Below are 27511 nucleotides of genomic sequence, written 5' to 3'. Positions count from 1 at the left end.
TGAGAAATTAAAAACTAATCAGAATGATTAAATACCAATATAAATAAATTATAGCACAATAGAAAGAAATTAATTAGTTCTTATAAGAGATATTATTCTTCATACCTTAAGAGTACACTTACACAAACAGGTAAAGCGGTCCAGAGGAACCATTAGGTAGCTCTAAGCTGGCAAGCTGCATATGAATTTAAAACAGCCACTAAAATAACACATAACTATAAATCTTTCTTTATCAATCAATATCAGACAGTTAAAAACTTTTTATATATTTATTAATTGTCCTTTGTTTGCAGGGAAAGACCAACTGGGCACAAGTCCATTTTTTGTGGAAGCTTGAGGAGAAAAGCTCTGCATAAAATATATTTTTACAATGAAAAACAAAAATCAATTAAACATTTTAAGCATTTCTTTGCAGGTAATATTGATAAATAAATAGAAAATGTATCCATCATATACTCTAGAAGTTATATTACAATACATAAGTCAAAGTTATGTTAACATGTAACAGCTGGAGATACAAGAGCCATGATAACACACATAGGTTCATTATGTATATTGACATAAATGGGGTTGGATGTCAGCAGAGCAAGAAGAGTAAACAGAGGAGAAGGTAGAATGGTGTAAGCAGTGATTAATAAAAATATAAACAGGAAAAGTTCTGATAGTGGACAGGTTAAGATAATAGTAGATAGGTAAGGAGATGAGGTGGATAAGGAGGGGTATTAATAGAAGAGGATTTGGTATAGTTAGTTGGAGGAGCAAGCAGTGGGGGTGAAAGAAAAAGAAAAAGAGACAATGGATAAGAAAGGAGAGAAGGCAGAGTGATTGAGAAACTGGTAATGGAAGAGAAACAGAAAGAAACAAAACTAACACCAACAATGTCCAGAAATAGTCTACCCTAGTGCTGCCCACTCTGATCTAAAGGAAACAGTTAATATCCTGGCAGACTTAATTCAATTTTTTCTGCCCTCAGTTACAGCTGTTCCACAAATTCCGCAGTCCCAGTTACTCTCTTTAATTACAGTGGAGCAAGTCCTCTCAGCCATTTTACAGGCTAAGAGCATTATCAGTGCCACATACGTCTATGTGAACCTCTACTTAACATAGTTAATTTAAGGTTCTATACTAATTATATTTTTGAAGCCTAGAAAGCAATGGTTGCAATGCCATTTCTCATTGCTGGCCCAAACAAGGACCAATATAACTATAGACACATTAGTCTTACTAGCAACATATATATATATATATATATATATATATATATATATATATATATATATATATATATATAAAAAACTGTAGAGTATATTATCTCAGACCTCATTGATCTAGACATTGAAAATTACTTAACCCTGGGCCCTCATCATTTCACCTTTGTCAAATGAAGATCCCACGTGCTTAACTTCAACAACCTTTTTGAAAAATTCCCAAGAACAGAGCATGGGGGTACACACAGCATATTCCAACGTTACCAAGGCCTTAGACACTATTCACTACACAGGCATTATTGACAGACTTGTAAAACTGAATATCAATATGAATATAAATCATTATGTTATGCAGTTGATGTTGTGGTTAGATCTGCTGAAAAGTGCTGCAGTTATCCATGATATACAACAGGGCTCAATGCTAGGTCCTGTCCTATTTGGCATCTATTTCTCAGACCTTAGACTTAAACTCCTGGCCTATGGTTATCTATGTTTGAAGATGACTGGAAATTTGGTGCTGTTATTTGATCGGCTGATTGGCAATTGTTGCAAAATGGGCTCAGTCATATAAACAACTGGTGGAAGGACAACTGTATCAAATTAAAAATGAAAAAATGTGGTATAGTTCTTAATCTGAAACTAAATATTCCCATAATGTATAGCTAAGACACCTTTGTGTGTACATTCTTAAAAAGGCAACACCATAAAATTAGTCTTAAAATGGCAATGGTAATCTTTCATATGTGCAATATATAAAAGCATTTTAACAGCTTTATTCAACATATCAGACTATGCCATTTATCCTGATGCAGAAAGTTCTTTCTTAGATAAGGCCATTGTCTTTTTATTGGCACATCTGATGATAGAATGACTAATGCTTGTCAGGCCTGGGCTTGTCTTCACCTAGAAGGTGTCATCCTTAGTGATGTTCCAGTCTATATCCATCGCTCTACAGGGACCAAGTCTGATGTCCAGGCAATGGTGAAAATACCTCAGTGTAAACTGTATGTACATTGAATGGGGCCAAATTGTCAAGCAGATCTATGATGGCTAGACTATAAATTGCCACTAGTGTATCAAAATCATGTACCTTACACTACCGCAAGTAATGGAGCGGTATATGACCTACATCACTTTCTTTTATTGCCTGGATCATTTGTTGTTAAATAAAGTCATACTGGAGAACAGTAAAAAGGGGAAGAATTTAAGTATGGCATGGACTGACTATAAGAAAGCAATTGATAGTATTCCAACATTCATGGATAAAGGAGTGCTTAAAAATGTGTAAGATATACCTTACCCTGATCGACTACCTTGCAGTGACCATAGAAGCACAAATAACCATGGGCTCCAGTAACCATCAAGGACTCACTTTATTCCACAGATTAAGTGCTTTTGTCCAAAAGTATTAGAACTTCTTCAGAATAAAATTCTCAGCAAAACTCCATCCTTAAATAATAAAAAAAAAACCTCCCATTTTTGAAACATGTGACTAACAGATTAGGAAACAAATTAAAACAGTAGTATAAGTTTTAAAAACATAATCTATAATATCTGCACCACCTTAAAACCAGCCAGAGAAACATTTTGCTTCTCATTCAATTATAACTAAGTACTGTCACCTAAAGCAATAAATATAAACAAATCTGTTGCATGAACATAGCTTTTAATTTAAGGGCACTACTAGTAGAAATCATATAATTTAGTCCTGGAAATACCGTGGCTTGAAGTTGTAGCTGCCATTTCATTTCCTTGTGTTCCAGGACTAAATCAGAGGGTCCACCTCTGGGTACCATTTCAACATGATCAATGACGATGAATTTAAAATGATGTGTATTATGTTCCTTCATATGTTTAAATAATACATTTTTTCATCACCTTTTTTAATGTAATATTGGTGTTGATAAATCCTTTTTCTCAACATCCTAATCATCTTACCTATGTAAAATCCTTTACAAACCTGACACTTAGCAATATAAACAATCCCCTTACTTCCACGGTTTTATTTAGAAGTATGTTTAATATTTCCTAACTTACTTGAACTTATCCTGGTCCCTTCCATCACACTTTTGCACTGACCACAATGTCCACATTTTAACATCATGCCTTCACCTCTAATTCTAATAGGTCTTTCAATTGGTGTTTTTATACAGGTGTCCTTTTTATATACAATCATGGGTTTAGTTCCCACTCTATCAATTTTCCCTTGTTCCAAGTCAAAAATATGCCAATTCTTATTGATAACATCTTTTATCTGATCAAAATGCAAATTATATTGTAAAATGATGGCCTTACTAAAATTAGTGTGTTTGACTGTTGTTTGAGGAATACGTTATTTCTCATTTGTTCCTAACAAGAGCCCATATATCCTTACTTTTCTTTTTGCGATTACCTCTTTTTTCAATATTCCCTACAAAAATCTGAGGGTAGCCCTTCACCAGCAACATTTCTTTTAGATCGTTACATTCTTTTTCAACAAAGTTATCACAGGTGACCATATATGCCAGTCTTACAAATTGTCCCTTCACCAATGCCTTCTTTTGCTGAAGGGGGTGTCAGCTCTAATAGTGCAATAAATTGTTGGCGTAGGTAGGCTTCTTAAATAATATGTTTAAAATTTTGGAGTAGCCCTGTGTTTCATGATTCTTACATCTAAATAGTTTATGCTTTCACTGTGGGAATTCATTGTAAACTCCAGAAAGTCAGTAGAGTTATTAAGAAATTTGAAAAATTCATCTAACATCTCTGTGGTGTTATTCCAAAAAATGATGTCATCCAGGAATCTGCCATATCATCTCCAACACTGTGCATATTTTGACAGAAAGACAATTGTCTTTTCCCAGCATGCAAACACCACATTTGTAAATATGGGGGCACATGCTACAATCATGGCAACTGCTGTTTTTGCCTGAACAGCTGTTGTTCATAAAAAATAAAGTTGTTCTCTAAAATACATTCCATTAATGACCTTAAAGTTATGGCCTGGGTGTTGTCACTTTCACTAAATTGAGTTAAAAAAAACAAAGAACCAGTCAAGACCTACCTCGTGGGGAATGGCAGAAAACAAATCCTTTATGTCAGTGGTGACAAATATTAAATTCTCATCATATAAATTGTCAGTTATTCTCGATAAAAAAATCCCATGAGTCTTTTAATATAAGCATACCTTTTTCCAACATTCCCTTGAAAAATCATCCACATATTTGGCTAACGGATAACTTTTTGATGCCTTAGCTTCAACTATTGGAAGGAATGGGAGTTTATTCAAACTTTTATGCATTTTTAGGTATACCAAATATTGTGGGGGTTCTCGGGTATGAGACCTGTAAAAATTCATGTTCTTTTTCATCAATCTGCCTATTTATTAACAGGTCCTCTAACAGCAGATCAACTCATCTATAAGATATATTCATTTCAGTTATAAACACTTCTCCATTTGTGTCAGAATACAGCAAAGTTAACATTTGGTCTACATAATCATTGACATTTATTCCACAGGACTCCCCCACCTTTGTCAGATTTCATTACCCCAATGGAAGGATTCTGCCTAATCGCACTGAGCAGATGTACCTCATTGTCTGTCATGTTCGAATAGTTTGCCATTGATTGTGAAAACAAATTTCTTACATCATGTTCACAGGCTCTCTCAAACCACTGAACCACCTGTTGAAGTTGTGGGTTAAAAGTGCTAGGTTTAACACATAGGTTTTTAAAATTACCCCACCTGACATCATTCAACTAAAATAAAAAAATTAAAATTCAGTTTCCTTGTATACAATTTCAACTGCAAAAGTGTTTCATCAAATTTCCGTTTTTGCCAGGTACAAAAGTCAGTCCCTTGGAAAACAAACTGGCCCATTTTTCGTCGACTTCAAAACTGTTATAATTGTACATATTAAAATCACCTCTGTTATTATTCACAATGTTGACTACATGATTGATATCATCATTGTTTTGTATGGTGTTTGTGCACACAAAATTCATACCATTGATATCATCAAAACCATTCAAAAATACACTGTTGTCAGAGGTAAGAGTTACCAATTCCTTCCCCTCCCCCTGTACTTTCACCTATTTCAATAAGAAAAGTCCATTCCACTTGGTTGTCTTTCCCACCAATTCTGAATCCTTTCTTAAGAAAGGCTGGTTTGTAGAAACCCCCTCATTGTTGAGGTCATTGCTAACCTCATCATTCATATATATTTGGTCATTAATTCTAGCATTTTCCCAGGTATTACTGATACCGTTGTTACTAGAATTAATTCTAGTAGGCTGTGTATTTGGTGCAGGATAAGCCACCCCAGCCTCATAGTCTTTACGGTCCCTGACCAGTTTTTTCATCTTTTTCTTTTTTAACTCGCCCATCTGATTATCAATGTTTACAAAAACACCATTATATTCATTCTCTTTTAGTGAGAAGATTAAGTCACTTTTTATTTGTCTGTCCAGTTTATTAATTTTGTCATTAAGTTTTGCAATTTTCCTGTTGTTGTTATTAATTAAAACATCAAAAAGTTCACACCGCTGGCTATTAAAGAAGGCGATCCACTCACTGTGTAGAGGTTGAACCCTGTTCTAGGCATGTTGGGTACTTCCAACTTCTCAGGCCTTTCGGCACGATCCCACATTGGATGCATTCTTTCAGGTATCCATTCTCCAACTGCAGTTTGCGATATTTGAATACCTGTTTGTGGAAGAATTTAATTTGTTGACTAAAGGAAGTTCCCATTGTACATTCATTCCCTTCTGTTAAAGTCCACTCATTGTCATTGTCCATCCAAAAATTCAATGAGAAAGGAGCTTGAATATTCCTCCCCATTTTGCTGCCATTACTGTTAAAAGCACTCTGGCTACTGTCGATTGGTTCACTCTCACTCTCTGGCCTGGCATAATCCTGGAAATATTACTAGACTGTGTAAATCCAAGTCCCTGGCTGGCTTCATTCATTTGTCCATGGAAATGTGCACTAAGGATGTTACACAAGCTGGTTAACTGTATATTCAAGCCTTCCAAAAGCCCGCTCAAATTAAAGATCCCATAAATTCATTTTTCAGTTCAAGCAGAGAATCCAGGTTGTCAGAACTGGTGTCCATGGTGCAACAAACGTTAATGTCAGAAACACGAACCAAACCTTGAAAGCTCAAATAACCACAGACTCCAATATCCAACAAGGACTCTCTTTATTCCACAGATTAAGCGCTTTTGCCCGAAAGTATCAGGACTTCTTCAAAATAAAATGATCACCAAAACTCCATCCTTAAATATAAAAAAATCCCATTTTTTGAAACATGTGACTAGTAGATTAAGAAACCAATTAAAACAATAGTATGTTTTAAAAACATAATCCATAATATCTGCACCACCTTAAAACCAGCCAGAGAAACATTTTCATTCTCATATGGTTATAACTAACTACTGTCAGCTAAAGCAATATATATAAACAAATCTGTTACATGTATATAGCTTTTAATTTAAGGGCACTACTAATCGAAATCATATCATTTAGTCCTAGAAATACTGTGGCTTGAAGTTGTAGCTGCCATTTCATTTCCTTGTATTTCAGAACTAAATCAGAGGGTCCACCTCTGGGTCCCATTTCAACATGATCAATTACGACAAATTTAAAATGATGTGTATTATGTTCCTTCATACGTTTAAATAATACATTTTTTCATCACCTCTTTTAATGTAATATTGGTGTTGATAAATCCTTTTTCTCAAGGTCCTAATTGTCTTACCCATGTAAAATCTTTGCAAACCTGACACTTAGCAATATAAACAATCCCCTTGCTTCCACAGTTGTATTTGGAAGTAAGACAGATATTTCGTAACTTACTTGAACTTATCCTGGTCCCTTCTATTACAAATTTGCACTGACCACAATGTCCACATTTTAACATCACATCTTCACCACCAATTCTAATAGGTCTTTCAATAAGTGTTTTTATACAGGTGGCCTTTTTATATACAATCGTGGAATTAGTTCCCACCCTATCAATGTTCCCTTGTTCCAAGTCAAACTATATTCCAGTTCTTATTGATAATGTCTTTTATCTGATCAAAATGCAAATTATATTGCAAAATCATGGCTCTACTAAAATTAATGGTTTTTACTGTTGCTTGAGGAATAAGTTCTTTCCCATTTGTTCCTAACAAGGGCCCATATATCCCTCCTTTTCTTTTTGTGGTTACCTCTTTTTCAATATTACCCACAAAAACCTGAGGGTGAGGCCCTCTCCAGCAATAATTCTTTTAAATCATTACTTTCTTTTTCAAAAAAGTCATCACAACTGACCATATGTTCCAGTCTTACAAATTGTTCCTTCACCAATACCTTCTTTTGGTGAAGGGGTGCGTAGGTAGGCTTCCTAAACAATGTGGATAAAAATTTTGGAGTAGCCCTGTCTTTCGTGATTCTTACATATAAATAGTTTATACTTTCACAGTGGGAATTCATTGAAACTCTAGAAAGTCAGTAGAGTTATTAAGAAATTCGAAAAATTAATCTAACATCTCTATAGTGTTATTCAAAAAATAATGATGTCATCCAGAAATCTGCCATATAGTGTCCAACACTATGCAAATTTTGATGGAAAGACAACTATCTTTTCCTAGTATGCTAACACCACATTTGCAAATATGGGGGCACACGCTGCCATCATGGCAACCCCTGTTTTTTGCCCGAACAACTGTTGTTCAAATAAAATATAAAGTTTTTCTCTAAAATACTTTCCATTAATGACCTTAAAGTTATGGCTCATGTGTTGTCAATTTCCATAAACTGAGTTAACAAACCAAAGAACCAGTCAAGACCTACGTCATGGAGAATGGCAGAAAACAAATCCGTTATGTCAGTTGTGACAAATATTAAATTCTCATCATATAATTCATCAGTTATTCTCTATAAAATATCCCAAGAGTCTTTTAAGATAAATGTATGTTTTTCCAACACTCTCTTGACAAAAACATCTGCATATTTAGCTAACGAATACATTTTTGATGCCTTAGCTTCAACTATTGGACAGAATGGGAGTTTATTCAAACTTTTATGGATTTTTAGGTAAACTAAATATTGTGGGGGTTCTTGGGTATGAGACCTGTAAATTCCTGTTCTTTTTCATCAGTCTACCTATTCATTAAAAGGTCCTCTAACAGCAGATCAATTCTTCTATAAACTATATTCATTTAATTTACAGACAACTCTTTATATGTGTCAGAATATAGTAAAGTTAACATTTGGTCACAGTAGGTCTTGATTGGTTCTTTGTTTTTTTTAACTCAATTTAGTGAAATTGACAACACCTGGGCCATAACTTTAAGGTCATTAATGGAATGTCTTTTAGAGAACAACTTTATATTATTTGAACAACAGTTGTTCGGGCAAAAAGCTGGAGTTGCATTGGAGGCAGCGTGTGCCTCAATATTTAAAAATATGGTGTTAGCATACTGAGAAAAGGCAACTGTCTTTCCATCAAAATTTGTACAGTGTTGGAGACTATATGGCAGACTCCTGGACAACATCATTATTTTTTGGAATAACACCACAGAGACGTTAGATGAATTTTTCAAATTTCTTAATAACTCTACTGACTTTCTGGAGTATACAATGAATTCTCACTGTGAAAGCATAGACTATTTAGATGTAAGAATCATGAAAGGCAGGGCTACTTCAAAATTTGTATCCATATTATTTAGGAAGCCTACCTACTCCAACAGTTTATTGCACTATGAGAGCTGCCACCCCCTTAACCAAAAGAAGGTATTGGTGAAGGGACAATTTGTAAGACTGGCACATATGGTCAGTCGTGATAACCTTTTTGAAAAAGAAAGTAATGATTTAAAAGAATTATTGCTGGAGAGGGCCTACCCTCAGGTGTATGTGGGTAATATTGAAAAAGAGGTAACCACAAAAAGTAAAGGAGGAATATATGGGCTCTTGTTAGGAACAAATGAGTAAGAACTTATTCCTCAAACAGCAGTAAAAACACTAATTTTAGTAGGACCATGATTTTACAATATAATTTGTATTTTGATCAGATAAAAGACATTATCAATAAGAATTAGAATATATTTTTGACTTGAAACAAGGGAACATTGATAGGGTGGGAACTGCACCCATGATTGTATATAAAAAGGACACCTGTATAAAAACACTCATTGAAAGACCTATTAGAAGAATTAGAGGTGAAGGTGTGATGTTAAAATGTGGGCATTGTAGTCAGAGCACATTTGTGATGGAATAGACCAGGACAAGTTCAATTAAGTTAGGAAATATCAAACTTACTTCTAAATACAACTGTGGAAGTAAGGGGATTGTTTATATTGCTAAGTGTCAGGTTTGCAAATGATTATAAATAGGTAAGACCATTAGGACATTGAGAAAAAGGATTTATCAACACCAATATTACACTAAAAAAGGTGATGAAAAAATGCATTATTTAAACATATGAAGGAACATAATACATATCATTTTAAATTCATTGTCACTGATCATGGTGAAATGGCACCCAGAGGTGGACCCTCTGATCCCTCTGATTTAGTCCTGGAACACAAGGAAATGAAATTGCAGCTACAACTTCAAGCCATGGTATTTCCAGGACTAAATGATATGATTTCTACGAGTAGTGCCCTTAAATTAAAAGCTATGTTCATGTAACAGATTTGTTTATATTTATTGCTTTAGGTGACAGTACTTAGTCATAACCGAATGAGAAGCAAAATGTTTCTCTGGCTGTTTTTAAGGTGGTGCAGATATTATGGATTATGTTTTTAAAACGTATGCTACTGTTTTAATTTGTTTCTTAATCTGTTAGTCACATGTTTCAAAATATGGGAGGTTTGCTTTGTATTTAAGGATGGAGTTTTGGTGAGAATTTTATTCTGAAGAAGTCTTGATACTTTCAGACGGAAGCACTTAATCTGTGGAATAAAGTGAGTCCTTGTTGTTTACTGGAGTCCGTGGTCATTTGTGCTTTCTTGGTTTGTTTTATGTTTCTGACATTAATGTACATTGCAGTGACCATGAAACAGTGGCAGACCACTTTGAAATTAAACCATGATAAAGGACAGATTATTATCGCAGGGATAAAAATTCCAAGGGGGATATTCCAGGGAGACTCTCTGTCACCGTTGCTATTCTGCCTTGCCCTTAAGCCATTAAGTTGGTTACTTAACAGCTTAGGCCATGGCTACAATTTGGCTCCTAGAAAACAACAAAGTTTAAAGACGTCTCATCTCCTCTTTGTTGATGATTTAAAATTGAAAAGCTCATCAGATGAGGAACTGAATGTACAGCTGCAGGTTGTTAAAACTTTTTCAGACGATATAAGAATGTCATTTGTCCTTGATAAGTGTGCAAAAGCAACCTTTAAAGCAGTACCAGGAAAACATCAGTTTGGGACAAGTATGTGATATAAAAAACTTGAGCAAGTAGGAGTGTATAACCTTTTGGGAACTGATGAAGGATCAACAATAAAACATGAACAAATGTGAATAAAACTTAGTAAAGAATACTTTAGATGACTTAAATTAATCCTGAAAACAGCGCTGACATCTAGGAACAAAATCCAAGCTATAAACCAATTTGCTCTTCCTGTCCCTGCTTTCAGCTTTGGAGTGATTGACTGGCCCCAAAATGTGTTAGATAGATTAGATAGGAAAACAAAAAGGATGCTTTATGCTCACCAAATGATTTATAAAAATTAGCGTATACCAAGATTATATATTCCCCGTTCCAAAGGAGTGATGGGCCTCCTTGAAATTGATTACATGTATAGATCTGCAATTGTGGGACTCCACACATATTTGCTAACCTCACAAGACCCAAACATAGTAAAAGATATGAAAGATGAGGAGAATAACTCTAGGATGACTTCTCTGCTTAATCTAGCAGAAGCATATCGGCATCAGGCAGGAAGGGAAATCAAACCAGAAGTAGATAAAAATCAGCCAGCAACTGAATGTGCCAAAAAAAAACAAAACTAAAAAAAAGACTATAAGGTGAAGGACCAGATGAGAAAGCAAGAAATGTGAAAAAAGCATAAATATAGTTTTAAGTACAGAAAACTTCTGAAAGAACTTCATGTTGATCAGGAACGAACCAGGAATGGCTAAGAAGAGGAGAATTTAAACCAAGAGATGAAAGGTTAATATTGGCAACCCAAGATAGTGGGCTATGTACACTCTGGTTTACAAACTCCATTGAACATGTAAGAGGAACAGACAAATGTAGCTTTTGTAAAACCAAATTTGAAACAGTCACATACCTCATTGCTGGTCGTGACATACTAATTGCAGAAGGACTGTATACTGAAAAGCAAAATAATGTGGCAAGATTGCTGCACTTGGAATTTTGCAAACATTACGGCATTGAAGTGGCTGAAAAACACTGAAAACAAGAGCCACAAATCATCATAGAAAATTATGATGTTTAAACATGGGATCATCCATTACCAACAGTTCAAAAGATAGATGCTAGAAAACTGGATATAGTGGTCCAAGAAAAGAAGACAAAAGTAACATTGATCATTGAAATCACTACACCCAGTGACTACAGTGTCTTGCATAGAGAGAGACACACACAAAGACATAAAATATCAGGATCTGCAAGCAGAAACAAGAGCAATGTGGAAGAAAGATGCCTAGACAGTTCCAACAGTAGTAGGAGCAACGGGTCTTATAAAAAAGAATCTACAATTGTATCTATATATGTTACCAATCCATGTAACCCTGTACGAATTGCAGAAGGAGTCATTACTGGGCACACTGGAGGTGCTGCAAAGAGCACTTTTGGCTGACATCAAAGATTGAAACAATACTAATTTCATGACCTTTAATTGTACTTTGACTTAGGAATGGGGTCCATTCCCATCATGGTATGAGAAACTCAAAAGATTTGGAGAAATTAAAAAAATAATTCAGAATCCTTCCATCAATGCTGCCTGGTGGACTGGATATAAATCACTGATAATATAAAGATGTCCATATTTTATAAATGTTGATCTGATATTCAAGGATCATTCCTGTGAAATTCAGAATATTGGAAGCCAGTGTTCAAACTGAGTAAAAAAAAATGCTGTTTTTTTGCAGTTGATGTTATCCCCCCAAATACCAAGACTCCCCCCCTGCACTTTTTTCTTTATATTCCATCTTTGACATAATTTATCACCGCGGAGCTATAATCCTTTCAGTTTCCAGCACTTTGTCTGTAGTATTAGTCTTCAGTCAAATGGTCAACAAGCTGGACTATCCCTATTATTAGACCGGGAAAATCATTGTATGTTATGTAGAATACACCTACAAAAATATGCGAATACCTACACATGACTATGCAAATTTACTTTATGATATTTGCCAACTAAATTATTAGCCTATTTGGTAAAATTATGAGAACGGGTAAAGTGACAATGGTTGAGGGGTAGCTTATTCAGTGATGAAAGGCATTTTTAAAATGATAAGAGACAGAACAGTTAGACTAAAGCAGGTAATTAATAATACAAAAGATAGTTATAAATTACATACATACATACATATACCTACACTATGCAATTATATATGTACTATGGGTATACTAGGTAATATCAAGAATATGTATCATCTTGGGTATGACATGATCTTTTTCAGACAGTGTAAATAATTCTCAGTAATTACATAAAATAGTAGAAAAGGGAAATGGTTAATTAGATGCACAACTGTTTTAATAGGATGTAGCCTGAGCAGTTTTCTTGTGATAATATTTGCAAAGCAGAAATGCTGTGCAGTAGAATTGATAAGCCTCTTTAGAAAGTGAAATGTAAGCATTTTTCTGGAAAGATACATTACCATGACACCCTAAGAGATACTGATGACTGGAACAAAGAATTGGTATTAAAAATAAGAAGTGCCATTTTGTCAGTGGTGAATACAAACGTGCATTGTAATTGACAGCAACAATGGTGGCAAAGCCTACATGATGAGGAAAATGACAAAATATCAGGCAGTTGGTAAAATAATTTATAACTAAAGCTCCCTAGTGAATGTGAAGTGTTAAGTAATGCAAGGTTTAGAGCTGAAAGGAAATATTTCTCCTGACTTTATCCAATTCTCATATTCCTGCCTTTGTGAGGTATTTATTGTACTGCTTAATAAAGCAAGGCACTGAAAGTATTACACAATTAGCATAATACTATAATTTTTAAGGGAATACATTTTTCTTTCATGCCTTTCTTAGCTTTTTTTTTCCTTTTTTTTTTTTGTCGCGAAGTCTACCTTTTTTTAATAATGCCAACCCTTAGTAAACAACTTGAAATGTGAACAAGTTACATAGCCAAGAAAGATCAAATGGAATAACATCAAAAATAACAGCATTTCAAGAGCAAAACAATACATCCTAAAAAGGATGATCCTCACTTTCCAAAATTCACAAACCTTAGCATGCTCCTTGCAGAGATGACTTAAAACTTAGCTACAAATTTTCGGAGGGGACTGCTTTCCCAAACTTGAAAATCACCACAGTAATGATAAATGGAATATGTCTTAACCAATGAGTTATTGCTTTATTAAACTTACAGATCAAAGCATCAAAGCCCTACAATCAAAACCCACATTTTAAAGGGGAGATATAAGATCCATCTTCCTGAAAGGAAGGAGTGCATGTTTGTAATGTTGCTTATTATGCAGAAGAGAACAAACAATATGCAATGCTGATTCCCTTGACTGTAGTTTATCAATTTTGTGGGAAAAGGAGAGGAAGGAGATTATACATCTTCTCAGACTTATAAAAAATATCCAAAGGGGTAACTGATCACTACTGCCCTGATTTCTATACTCATCTTGGGCATGAAAGAAAAAGTAGGTCTGACCAGAACAAACTAATATGATTCAACCACTCTTTATAAGCAATACTATGATTTTCAATGAGATATTAGGGGTTGCACCAAATTCTGATAATGGGGCTTTGAATTATCCCCCTTAGCAAGACCAAATTTTAGCCAAGTAAAGACTAATGTCTCATGACCCTAGGATATTGTATCATTCTTCCTTCTCTAAAGTTGGTTTTTCAAAGACCAAACTGGATTCTCCTGAAGTTTCCATCACATAAAAACAAACTCCAGTGGTTTGCCATTGCTTGCCCACCACCACCATATTCACTAGCAAAATTAAAAACCCTAATTACAAATATCTTTTCTGCCACATCAAAAGTAACATTATCATACCAGGAGATAATAATCTTAACTGCCATGAACTGTGCTTATCTGACATTTTTTAATTTCTAATGTACCATGTGCCCTAAAATAAACAATGCTGTTTGAAATATCGCAAAGGTTTCCCAGACCACTAAAAACATGAAGATTATAGACTTAAACAACTGAAAAAAAAACAGCTGCCCACTTCAAATATCCTGTCATTTGGCTTGTTCAAGCACTTAACTCTAATGCAAACAAAAAGCATTCAGGTCAAACATAAATACCATCACCTTCTTGGCTAAAAAGTCTCTCTTTACAGTTTTCCTCCATCTAAAACAGACATAAACAAGGGAATTGTCCCATCTCAACTAGAATACAGACTCCCCATTATTGCTGCTGCCCCCAAGAAGAATATCAATACCCTGCAAACTGTCACGACCACAATCTTCTGCTTCATCACTTCGTGACCACAATCTTCTGATTCATCACTTCACTACCACAATCTTCTGATTCATCTCTTCACTACCACAATCTTCTGCATCACTACTACTGCCCCTTCCCAAAGCCAAATTACTCCCCATAAGGTAGACACCTATTATTAGAAGTGAAGCTACTTAAACTATACCATGTAACATCAGCCTTCCCCTCTTTGAAGCCAAATTTGTTGAAAGAAAACCTCCTTAAGTAACCTACGCCACTGCTCACAAATAGATCTTACATTCATAGCACCAATAATTGAATTGCTTTGTAGAGCCCACACTTTCTTCTGTTGCCCTCCACATCTTGACATGCTATACTTATTCACTAAAATGAAAACAGTTAATATTGTAATTTCAAACAACTCAAAAATATCTCCTCAAACAAGCCCAAGATACCTGCTTCTCCAAGAGCCATGTCACTTAACCTTCTAGCCATTACTGCTAATGCTGTTCTCTATTTACCTCCTGCATTTCAGTTACTTTTAGACTGTATTTTAAATAGTGCATATACTGTTAGGCAAATGTTTGTACATTATATGACAGTAATTCACTCACTGTTATATTAAATTAAAATATTTCTGTTAATTTTTCTTATTACTTTTCTCCTGACAATGTACAACTTATATATTAATGACTGCATTTTTTGTATTACTTATGTTGCTTTGTATCTAGTGTGAATTTTTTTCACCTTGGTTTTGCCTATGATTGGTAAACTTTGATCAGTGTCCTACTTGGGTAAACAAATCTAAATAGATAAATAAATAAATAAATACATACATTATTTTTAAGAATTAACACATTTCCAGTAGAAATGTGATTTAATTAACCTTTCAGAGAACCATCTCAGCTGTTCAGAAGTGTGATCTCCAAATATTTGCTTAACATTATATACAATAAATTGGAAATTAAACTATACAGATGCTGGCCTGTTAAGTCATGCTACAGGATGAGTAAATGCACACAGTAAACAGAATTTTGTAAAAACACACTAATGCAATAATGTCTAGAGTGTTAATATTCATAAGAAAGTATCCAGAATGTGTCTATCAAAATAATTCTCTACTCTTAAAAATATCTCACCAATCACAATCAGTCATCAGATCTATCAATCATTTTAAGGATTAAAGAGATATAGACATGTTGGTTACTGATGACTTAGGAAACAAGGGCAGGCATTGCCTCAAATCCTTATTGAATACATAAAGAATATAGTAAAATAGTGGTGCCAAATGGTTTCACCACAGCTACTCCCAACCATCTGTGTGTAGCATACAATACAAATAAACAGATTCAAGAAACAAGATTCATCACCCAAAGACTCCCTATGCTGTGGAATAAAATCCCGGTATATGTGAGGCAGAGCACCTCGCTGGCCTTGTTCAAGAGAAATCTTGACCAATGGATGGGAGATCGCAGATATACCCCAGGGATTACCTCAGTGTCACTGCTCGACAGAGGCACAGCAAAATAATGGGTATAGTTCCCCATACTAAAGGGGTGGCGTAAGCCACAAAACTATGGGCTAGGCTTGTAAATGCCCTCGGGCAGATAGCCTAGTATGAACCTATGAACCTATGAACAGAACCCCACCCCATGCATAAATTTCTAGTAAACATACTCATAGCGGTAGGGAAACTATGTGTGGAATCATGGAACAGAAACTGGATCGCTTATAATGTTCACCATGAAATCCTGATTTGTATGACTTCACTAATGCAGTCAGCAGTCAAGCCTAAATCCTGATTTAATAAGAGTTAGTGGTGCAACAGGTAACACACTATTCTTTGTCTCAGAAGGCTGTGGGTTATATTCCCACACCAGATAGATGGATTTCTGCCACTTCAGTGCAGCACAATGGTGGTGCTGCAACCTGAAGTGTGTTATCTTTCTGATAAGAAGTTAAGCCAAGTCCCATCTGTCTGAGTTAGTGGTAGCTCAGGAGGTCATAAGTGATCCCATGGTACCTGTTGAAAAGTGCAAGTAGAGTTCCTCAATGTCCTGGTCAAATTTCGCAGAGGATATAAAAATATCACCTTGGGTCTACCCAGAAAAGAGGCATAGTAGGATTATCACCATCAATAAAGGATAAATAATTAAATCAGACTACACATACCTATCCTGTGAAAACATATATAAAGTCGGATAAAATAATAGTAACAGTAAAAAAAAATGACAGCAATAATAGAAATAATCCGCAGTGGGACAAGCAATGTCACTCACTTCCTGTGTGAGGATTCACATCCCATTATGAACTATAAGGAAAAGTTGATGTCACAATGTCAACCTCAAGGGTAAAGCACCTTTCATGTCACTAGCTGGGTTACCAAGATAACACCCTATGTCTCCATGGTCACCATGTGTGCTATCCTTTACAACTTCATATCTGCCTGAAAATGTGTAAAATGATTGCTTTATGCAATTATTACACAGATGTAGGAATTGTTTGTTGTCCTATATTTTCGGGACATATGCATTGTTTTAGTTGTTTTCACAGGACATACCTGGGAAAATATGGACTGCAACCTGCACAGTGGGACAGATGGTGACCCAAATACAGTCATACTGCTGCAAGGAGATACACATACACACAGACACACACACACACACACACACACACACACACACACACACACACAAACACACACACACACACACACACACACACACACACACACACACACACACACACACACACACACACACACACACACATAGACACACACACAGACACACACACACACACACACACACACACACACACACACACACACACACACACACACACACACACACACAAACACACACACACTCATAAGCTGCCCTTGTTGAAAGTAGAACTCCTACCTGTCTACTTGCATATACTATAGAGCCACAGACATATGTGTGCCACAGAGCTTATATGGTTTTGGGGTGTCTGCCATTACTATTCAGGTGGACGACATCTGCAGGTGCTGTTAAGGTTGCACTAGGGGAGTTAACAGATTTGCACAAGCCCTTAAAATGGTATAACCATTGCACAGACTTACAGGCAAAACAGTCACACTGCCAAAAGGGGATATGCTCACATACCCACAGAGTTGCTAGTTTTGAGGTTAGAACTCCTACCTATCTATTTACATACACTGTAGCACTACTCACTTATCACATGCACCATGGAGCTGTTGTATTTAGAGAGTGTCTAACTTTGCTTCTAAGGTGGATGACATCAGTAGGCTCTGAATAGGTTACCAATGGGGGAGTTAACAGGCCCTCAAATAGTATAACCATTGCACACACAGGCAAGACAAGCCACACTACTCCAGGGGATAGGCTTACACACACACACAAACACACAAACAGAGTTGCTAGCTTTGAGATAAGAACCCAACCTATTTAATTGTATATACTATATTGATATATACTTACTGCATGCACCACAGAGTTACATGTCTGGAGGGGGTCAAGCCATGCTTCTAAGTTGGATGACTTATCAGACCCTGCAAAGTAAGCCAATGGGAGGTTAATATGTAGACACAGGCCGTAAATGTGTTGGCATTGCACACACATAGACAAGACAGACACACTGCTGCAAGGGGATATACTTACACACACAAAGAATTGCTGTTGCTGGCAATAAAACCTCTACCTATCTGGTTGCATAAACTACAGAGCTATGCATTTATTGTATGTGCCACGACGTTTATGTAGCTTGAGAGTGTTTAACTGTGATTCTAATGCAGATGAATTATGCAGGCCTGTAAAGTAAGTCAATGGGGGGTTACCAGGTAGGCACAGGCCTTAAATGTATTGACATTGCATACACTGCTGAAAGGGGATATATTTACACACATGCACTTGCACTCAAAGAGTTGCTGTTGATAGGATTATAACCTCTACCTATCTAGTTGCATATACCACAGTACTGTGTACTTATCACATGCACCATAGAGCTTTCATGTCTGGAGAGTGTCTAACTGTGCTTCGAAGGTGGATGATTTACACAGGCCCTGTAAAGTTAGTCAATGAGGAGTTAACAGGTAGTCACAGGCCTTAAAAGGCATTGCCATTGCACACACATAAGCAAGACAGACACACTGCTGCAAGGGGATATACTTACATACACTCACAAACACTGAAAGAGTTGCTGTCATTAGGATTAGAACCTCTACCTATCTAGTTGCATATGTTACAGTGTTCCGTACTTATTGCATGCACCACAGAGTTTTTGCATTTTGAGAGGGTCTGCCACTACTGTTGGGGTGGATGACATAAGTCTTGCTCTCTCACTCTGACTCTCTCTGTCTCTCTATATATAACATATATCTATATCTATCTATCTATCTATCTATCTATATATATATATATATATATATATGTGTGTGTGTGTGTGTGTGTGTGTGTGTGTGTGTGTGTGTGTGTGTGTGTGTATATGTTTCATACATATATATATATATATATATATATATATATATATATATATATGTATATATATATATATATATATATGTGTGTGTGTGTGTGTGTGTGTGTGTGTATCTATATAATACTCTAAAAATACATAGCTATCTTATATGTGTCACATACTGATAGATAAGAGTAATCATGTCTGATGAGGACAGGGAGAGACAGTTTGGTATACATAGCTGTCTGTATGCACAGAGATATACTGTCTTCTCAGTTCTATAGTGATATGTGGCTTCAGACATGGACTGGCTTCAGACATGGGCTGTAATTTGCTAAGTGTAAGAGCATGCCCAGTGTGACCATCAGTACTTACAATGAGACTCCAGGCCAGATCTACCTGCACTCCTGTCTGGGATTTTGTGTGCTACAGTCAATTGGCTGCTGAATCTGATTAATCAGTCCAGCACCTCCGTGATATAATCCCCAACAAATGTCCTGGCTACGTGCTGTCCATAATATCTGACTCATACCTAGGGTGTGTACAGATTCTATTAGACTGAACAAGGTTTTGCATCATATGTCTGGTACATTACACAGCCATGTGATTTGCTGGTACATCAGTGGCAGATCATTATAGATTGATGTGAGGAACTGCTGACAGACATTTGGGTTACTGACTCCATACACTGCAGGGAACCCATGCTACTGCAAGAACTGTCCTACTCTGCACTTTCTACATTTGTCTTGCCATTATTTCCTCCTTCTCCTTATATGTGGGATTGTGTCCTGCCCTGCTCCTTTTCCTGACTTTGTCCATAGTTGCTGCTCTGTGTAGTTGTAGGTATGCTGTGCTAGGGCATGAGATGTAATAGCACACACAGGGTTACATACTTCACATCTCTGACTGCACCTGTTTTGCAGGATGTCTACCATTGCAAACCATATGTCTTATCTGTTCCTCAGATGGTTTGTGTTGTATTGGTGTTATAAGGCTACATACATGATGCCCATACCTCTCAACCTCTTAAAGCAAAAAATCTGTACAAAGCCATATATAACAGTGGGACACAGGCCCAGACATAGGAACAAGTTTTTAATATTGCTCTTACAAACTTAGAGTGTTGGTAGAACAACAGGTTTTGTATTAGCATGACTTTTCTGATGGGTAGGAAGTCTGCATCTCAACTGTCTATCATTATTTTCTCACATCAGTTTTTATTGATTTGCCACTATTTTGCCAGAAAACTGCAATGTTATGACAAACAGACCAGACATTTAAGGCAAAAATGTGGACATTCTGTAAAACTCTCTACATTTGAGGGATATAATGGTGCCTACTGACTTGCTGTTAGTCCTGACACAGTTACGCGATGGCCTTTACATCCTGGTGCTACTCTTGAGTCATTACAACCAGCTGTTCTAATAACCACCATCTAGGTTACTTAGAGCTGTGTGCTGTCCAAATGTGTGGCCCCCTGTTTTTCCATTTTATCTGGCTTTGTCCAGTTTTCTAGCAGTAACAAATAGTGACATATGGACAGTCTTTAGAACTCCTATTATAGGGGTAGCTCACATGGAAAATAGTAGGCGCAGCCAGTCTTGAACCATGAACACCATCAACCATGGTAATGTACTTAGCCCAGTAAGCCACAACATGGTGCATTTGAAGTCCTGACACTATTAACCACAGACATAAATATCTCACTATCCACTGCATATTGTGGAAATGGAACAGGTCACCAGGTTGATTGCAACAGCACTGGGATTGTGTGGTCTGCTCCTATTACCTTGCAAACATAATCTGCAGCTGTATGGGAACATGGGTGTGTTGGGGGTGGGGATTCTAGCATCGACAGTCATGCATGTGTCCTATGACCCCACTGTTTGTCATTCCCCTTACATAGTGCTGTGGGCTTTGCTGCCTTGGGGCCTATTACATATTATGTGGCAGTCAGTATTGGGCAGAGAGTTTTTGTTGTCCCACATAGCTGTCAGTAGTCTGCAGGTATCCCAGTAGCCCACTCTATTCCCTTGCATACATACAGGGTCCATACATATGCTACCATAGTCTAGTACCCCATACATTTGTTGTAATGAAGAATGACTTACCTTGTGCCTGCAGCAGTTGATATAAAAGTGCCTCAGAGCTGACTCTGTCTAATTCATGCAGTACACAGCCAATGCATGGTAAGTACAGGTTGTGTGTTTTGGCTGGCATCCTTTTTAGTATGTATGTGAGTCAGAGTGAAGTGTCAGTCCCTAGGTGCCCAGGATGTCAGTGCATGGGCTATGCATTGCCTCTTTGCCAAGGCTAGGGCATACTGGGCATGTATACATCTGCCTACAGGGGCAGCCTCAGAAGGTTCCTTGTTCGAGTCCCCCTGTGGCTGTGGGGACCTAGGCACTGGTGATGGGCTGTGTGTCCCTTCCCTGTAATATTCCTGCTGCAGCTTTTTCCATAGAATCATATTGTGTAGCATGGCACATACTGTGAACATGTGTGCACATGTGGCTGGAGAGTATTGCCGGTTTCCACCAGATATATCAATGTAGTGGACCGTGACTTCAGCAGCCCAAACCCATGCTCTGTGATATTCCTAGTTTGTGTGTGTGACTCACTTTGGTAGGTGTGTGTGCATTTTTGATGGGTGTCATCATCCATGGTTCCAATGTGTAGCCAGCATCCCCCAGTAGATGGCATTATGGGATGTCCCCTTGGCAAACGCCTGGTAGAGCTGAGATGCATACCAGATGTGAGAGTCATGATAACTGCCAGGGCTATCGGCACACACATTCTTGATAGTGCCCTGGGCATTGCACAAGACCTGGCAGTTGATGGAGTGATATCCATTGTGGTTGACATAGACCCTATCCTCTTCACAGGGTAATGCTCTGATGTGCACATGAGTGCAGTGTATAGCATCCAGTACCTCAGGGTATTGTGCTACATGGTGGAAGAGACACATATTGCTGTCCCTCTTCTAATGGGTGAGGGATAAATTAATGTGCTCACTGGCATGTGCTTGCATGGCATCCAGGAACTGGTGGAGTACCCTGGATGCAGTTGATTGTGAGACCCCCATTATGTCCCCAGCTGGGCTTTGAAAAGTACTTGTATCTAATATTCTAAGGGCTACACATACCTTTGTTTCCACTGGGATAGCTTCCTCTCTGTTGGCTCTGGCTCTGAGATGAGGGTGGCAGAGCTCGGTGAGTTCTTGTAGTATGTCCCTGTCCACCCTGTAGTGCTCCAGATCATGTAGCCTCTGGAAGGTTACCCTAGACCTAAACACTCTTCTCCTTCTCAGTCTGGACCTATTGTCAGCATCATCACTGACCTCAGCCTCTACCACATAAAGGTGTAGCAGAGCAGCATCAGCCCCTATCATTTTGTCAGTTAAAATTCCCAAGTGTGTACTCTAATGGTGCAGAGTATGTGGAAAAAGTCAGATTGTAGGGTGTATTCATACTTTATAGTGGTGTGCTGCAGATGCAGCCTGTGTGATTGGCTCAATATGATGCATTTCACCTGACAGGTATATCATTGTGGGTTTGAATGTGCCAGTGTCTGTTGAACAGAGCTTATCAGTCATTTCTATTTGAGTGGCTTCCCTTGGCTATTTCTTGGTTTTTTTTTTTTTTTTGTAATTCTTTCACTGCTAAACACTGCAGCATGGCACGCAAACCCATGGCTCTAGTATAAACAGTGCTCAGCAGTTTAGACACACACCCATGCATGAGCATGCTCAGATATATTTTTAAACCAGATAAAACACACAATGTGGGGCTAAATTTAGCTTAGCAACACAGACCCCCCGCTTAGCTGTGCTTAGCTGAGTGCAAACAGGCGTCACTCAGTTCTAATCCACATAAAAATAGCCTGACATACACCTTTTTGATGTCAGCTACCTGACCTAAAACTACCTACATGGTTCTAACCCTACACAGGTTATATCTGTGGACACAGTAGCCCATTCTTCTATTTAGAAACCCCAGCTCATTTGCATACAGCTCCTCGCATATACCCTGGATACTTCACTACTTCAGAGCCTGCCTCCTAAGCAACCACTGAAACCTGCCGTTGTACAATCTGCATGCAGGGCACTATACTGCATTATTTTGGCAAATGTCATATTTTTAGTTTTTCAACATTTTAATATATATATAATATATAAAGGAATGTTCATGTGTCACTGTGCACCACACAAATGTAATATGTGTATTAAACAAAACTATATTTTAATGATTTGCCAATTTCCAACATTATAATGCAATATCCAACCTTGTTTTGGGGCTTTTACAGCCCCTGTTTAATTTTTACATTTCTGCACATTTTTTTTCCTGTGTACATTTCTGATACATACACAGCATCTACATGGGTACCTTTCTGTTACTGAATTGCAAATCACCCTCATTTGTATGGATTTCACTTGCTTGTGAGGTGATTTGCATTCCATGGACACTTCCATGTCTGCATGCTCATGCACCCCCTTCTGGTCTGTTTACTGGATCGCTCGGCAGCCAGTTTCTGTGTTGGGGCCGTGCCATTACGACTACATGAAAATCACTACCTGTAGGCTTTATTGAATTTGTGTGTGTGTGTGTGTGTGTGTGTGTGTGTGTGTGTGTGTGTGTGTGTGTGTGTGTGTGTGTATCTGTGTACCCCAGCTGCGTGAAGCAAATCTACAGAGGAGAATCATGGGGGAAAAACAGTCATACAAAAATAAAACAGTATGAGAAATGCATAAAATACAGTGAAAGTTAACAGAGTATTGAAGCTCTGTGCTGTTAATGAGCTGCTTCATGTGCATAGGATACAAGGTTTCATTCCTTTTACCTCCATTTGCCTACTTTGTGACCTCTGAAAAGTGAAAACTCTGTCTAGTTGGCTTACCTGGTAAACCAACAAAAAAACAAAATAAAAAAATTACTGGTCTGAAAAAGCCTGAGTAACATGAGGAAGAAGACATTGTCACACTGAAGCATTCATATAAAAACACATATAAAACAAAGGTTCCTATCTAAAATAGAGAAGACAACCAATCAACAGTGAAAAAATTACTTCTACTATCATTAGAAATTCTATAGTATACACATGTGAGGGTTATTTGTTGTTTATACTTTTAACCAGGCTAGATCAGTGATCAACGCAGACATTTTTCAGACTCAGTGAGGAAGTACTTTATGGTTAAGTTAGATGTTCAGAATCACACTGTAGGCAGATGGAGACTAAGAGAATCAAGCTATTGTCTACAGGTAAACAAACTTGTGAATAGATCATAAACTTAACCCCCTCTACTAACTGCCACAGAGTGCTGCCTGCAAATTCTAAGTTATTGCATAGGGGTAAGAAGAATATTAATAAAAATATCAAGAAAATATAAAGAAAAAAAAAAGAAAAAATACCAAAGAGGGGTGATGGGAAGATTTGAGTAGCAGGTGTGAAGGGGGGATGAAATTAATAAACATAGGCGTAAGAGAGGAGGATAGAGTAGCACAGGTAGGCAGTATAACACAGAAAGCAACAGGTCCAGCAGGAGATTGAAGCACTATATAGAGACAGAGGAGAGAAGATGCAGAAAGGGGTAAAGGGAATAAACAAAAATGAGAAGCTCAAGAGTAATGACAGTAGAGATGATATAGCAGATGGTTCTATTCTAGTCATGTCATTCATACCTATGAGTTATTAGGCTACATGTTTATCACACAGAAGGTTAGATGTCATTTAGTTACCTGGTTAAAGACAAATGAGATAAAGTATGTTGGATTAGAATTAAGACCTTATTCGATACATCTATTACACTGGGTGGGGGTTTTTTGAGTCTCCATGCATACTACCGCTACCATACAAACTTATTAACATAGCTCTCAACCTCTTAGAGAAAGAAATCTGGGCAAAGCCATAAATAAAAGTGGGACAAAGGCCCAAAAATAGGGACAATTTTTAAAGATTGCTCTTACAAACTTAGAAAGTTTAATAACAGGTTCCCTAAACCAAAGGAATATGCTTTATGTAACCCACAAATGCTTTCTGCATATTATTTTTAACTTTGTTTTCATTTTAAGAAGCAGCGTCTTAAATTAACTCTATTTTACAAATGATAGCAAAATGGCCAAGTCTCTTCCATCTTTTAAATCATTTGTTACATGCAACACACTCATTATGGTAATAGGCATGCTGCATACATTTACCTGGTTTACTCTAACTCGTCAACACTGGGTGGCCACGGTGATGCAACAGTTAACGTTGCTGCCTCACAGCAAGAGGTTCTCCAGTTAGATTCTTGGCTGGGGTGCCTTCTGTGTGGTGTCTGCATGTCGTCCCTGTGGTCGCCTGGGTTTCCTCCCGGTATTCCAGTTTCCTCCCACATTCCAAAGACATGCAGTAGGTGGATTGGACACTCTAAATTAGCCCAAGGTGTGAGTGTGTGTGTGTGCCTTCTGTGGAAGGTTGGGTGCCGGACTGGCAACTCGACACCGTAAAACTCCACTGCCAGACATGAGCAGACAGATGATCCAATGTGACTACCCCTAACCGGGAAAAGCCAGAAGAAGACTCTAACTTGTCAACATTAATTTAACTTGCCTAGCATTATGCTTTTTTTAAAACTTGCCACTACCTTTTTGCATTTTTTTGCCCCCACACACATGATTTTTCATGATCTTCCATTTATTACTTAACATTTTCCCTTTTAACCAAGTCCACATCTCTAGCAATTTGTATTGCTTTTTTCTAAACCCAAGCTATAAGTTATGACATGCTTCAGACAGTCTAATAATTGTTTTGTCCCTGGTTTGGTCATCTTTTATGTCACAAAACCCACAGTTTTCAGTTAGTTCATACAGCTGTCTTACATACATATCAACATAGTCACTTTTTTGCTTGTACATATCTGTGGAAACACACACTTTCATGCCTTATATTTTTTTTACAAAAAAGTTAATTGCATTTGCTTATTACTAACTCATTTTTTGCACTCTGACTCTCTGTGAATGAAAAAGAACCATATATGGCCTCTACAGCATGACCCCATTGTATAAAGTATATTTCCCAGGATTCTATTTGTTGCTTTATCTAATTTAGTTGGGTCATGAAATCATGCAAATTTCTGTCTCCAAGCAGGCCACAAAGTATTTTGAGGTCAAATGTCTCTAGTGAACTAAACTTCTTTATGATTGAAAAACATCATTTTTGCGGGTTGAAAAGATTACTTCTAGATAAAATAAGAACTCTGCAAGGTAAAGCAGCTTTTATCAGAGAAAGTGTCCAAATGAATCCAGCAGACATGTGTGTAAGATAGAGATGAAAGAGTATTGTCTGGGAAGTTGGAATTCATGATCCTACAGGCTAGAAAAAAAGAGGATGCCATCACGTTTGTGCATATGATCATACAGAGGAAATGTGAGCCATTCACTTAGAGCAGGAAGTTCTGGGGAAGAAGGAGGACACACGCATCAGATTGCAATTACTTCATACTTTTTGGATCTATAAAAGGACAGTAAGCAGATAAAACACATTATGAGAATAAGTGGTACAGAATGGTTCCAGAGACACATTTAAGAAGGTATGTGACAAGGAGAGGACTGAGAGGAAGAATGCAGAAGAGGAGGTCTTAGGTAATAGGAAAAGGCAGAATAGACTGTGGGATTTGAAAGGTCGACTAAGTTTCATCTCTTCCTGCCAAGTTGTAGGACTCACCAATTCATGTATATACCATTAAAATTTTTTTTTTGCAGTTAAGAATACCATCATGAAATATGATTGCAATGATTGCTTGTAAACTATCATTTTATTTGTCTTTCTAAAGCAGCAATAAGTTATTATGTTGCTTAATAATGTAGCCAAAAAATCACATTGCAACTGCTTACAGACAGTTGTCAGGGCCACAGTGGGCATGTTGCCTGTGACAGCTGCCTTGCTAAAGCTCTGATAACTGACTTTTGCTAAAAGATAAATATAAGATAGTTAATATATTACTTAATTCCTTCAATTGTCATTTACTGCACTTTTGTCAAGATGACCTCATCAGTGTGTTTCATGCAGAATGCTTCCATAAAAGTTGTTATAAAGGAGCTATGTACACATTTAAATGCATACTCTGCAGATACAATAGAGACAGCAACAGGCATTACACACATACTTACAAGCTTCCAGTGAAGCTCCTATCTGTTTAGTTGCATAATGTTGAGAATATGGTAATACTCACATATACCACAGGAGAAGGGTGAGTCTCATGGTAAAGATTGTACTTCTGACAGGATGACCTTATCAGTGAGT

The sequence above is a fragment of the Protopterus annectens genome, chromosome 4.part0 (genome assembly GCF_019279795.1).
Source record: "Protopterus annectens isolate FY-2018-M chromosome 4.part0, PAN1.0, whole genome shotgun sequence".
NCBI classification, from domain to species: domain Eukaryota; kingdom Metazoa; phylum Chordata; order Ceratodontiformes; family Protopteridae; genus Protopterus; species Protopterus annectens.
Note: the sequence above shows the minus strand (reverse complement) of the source record.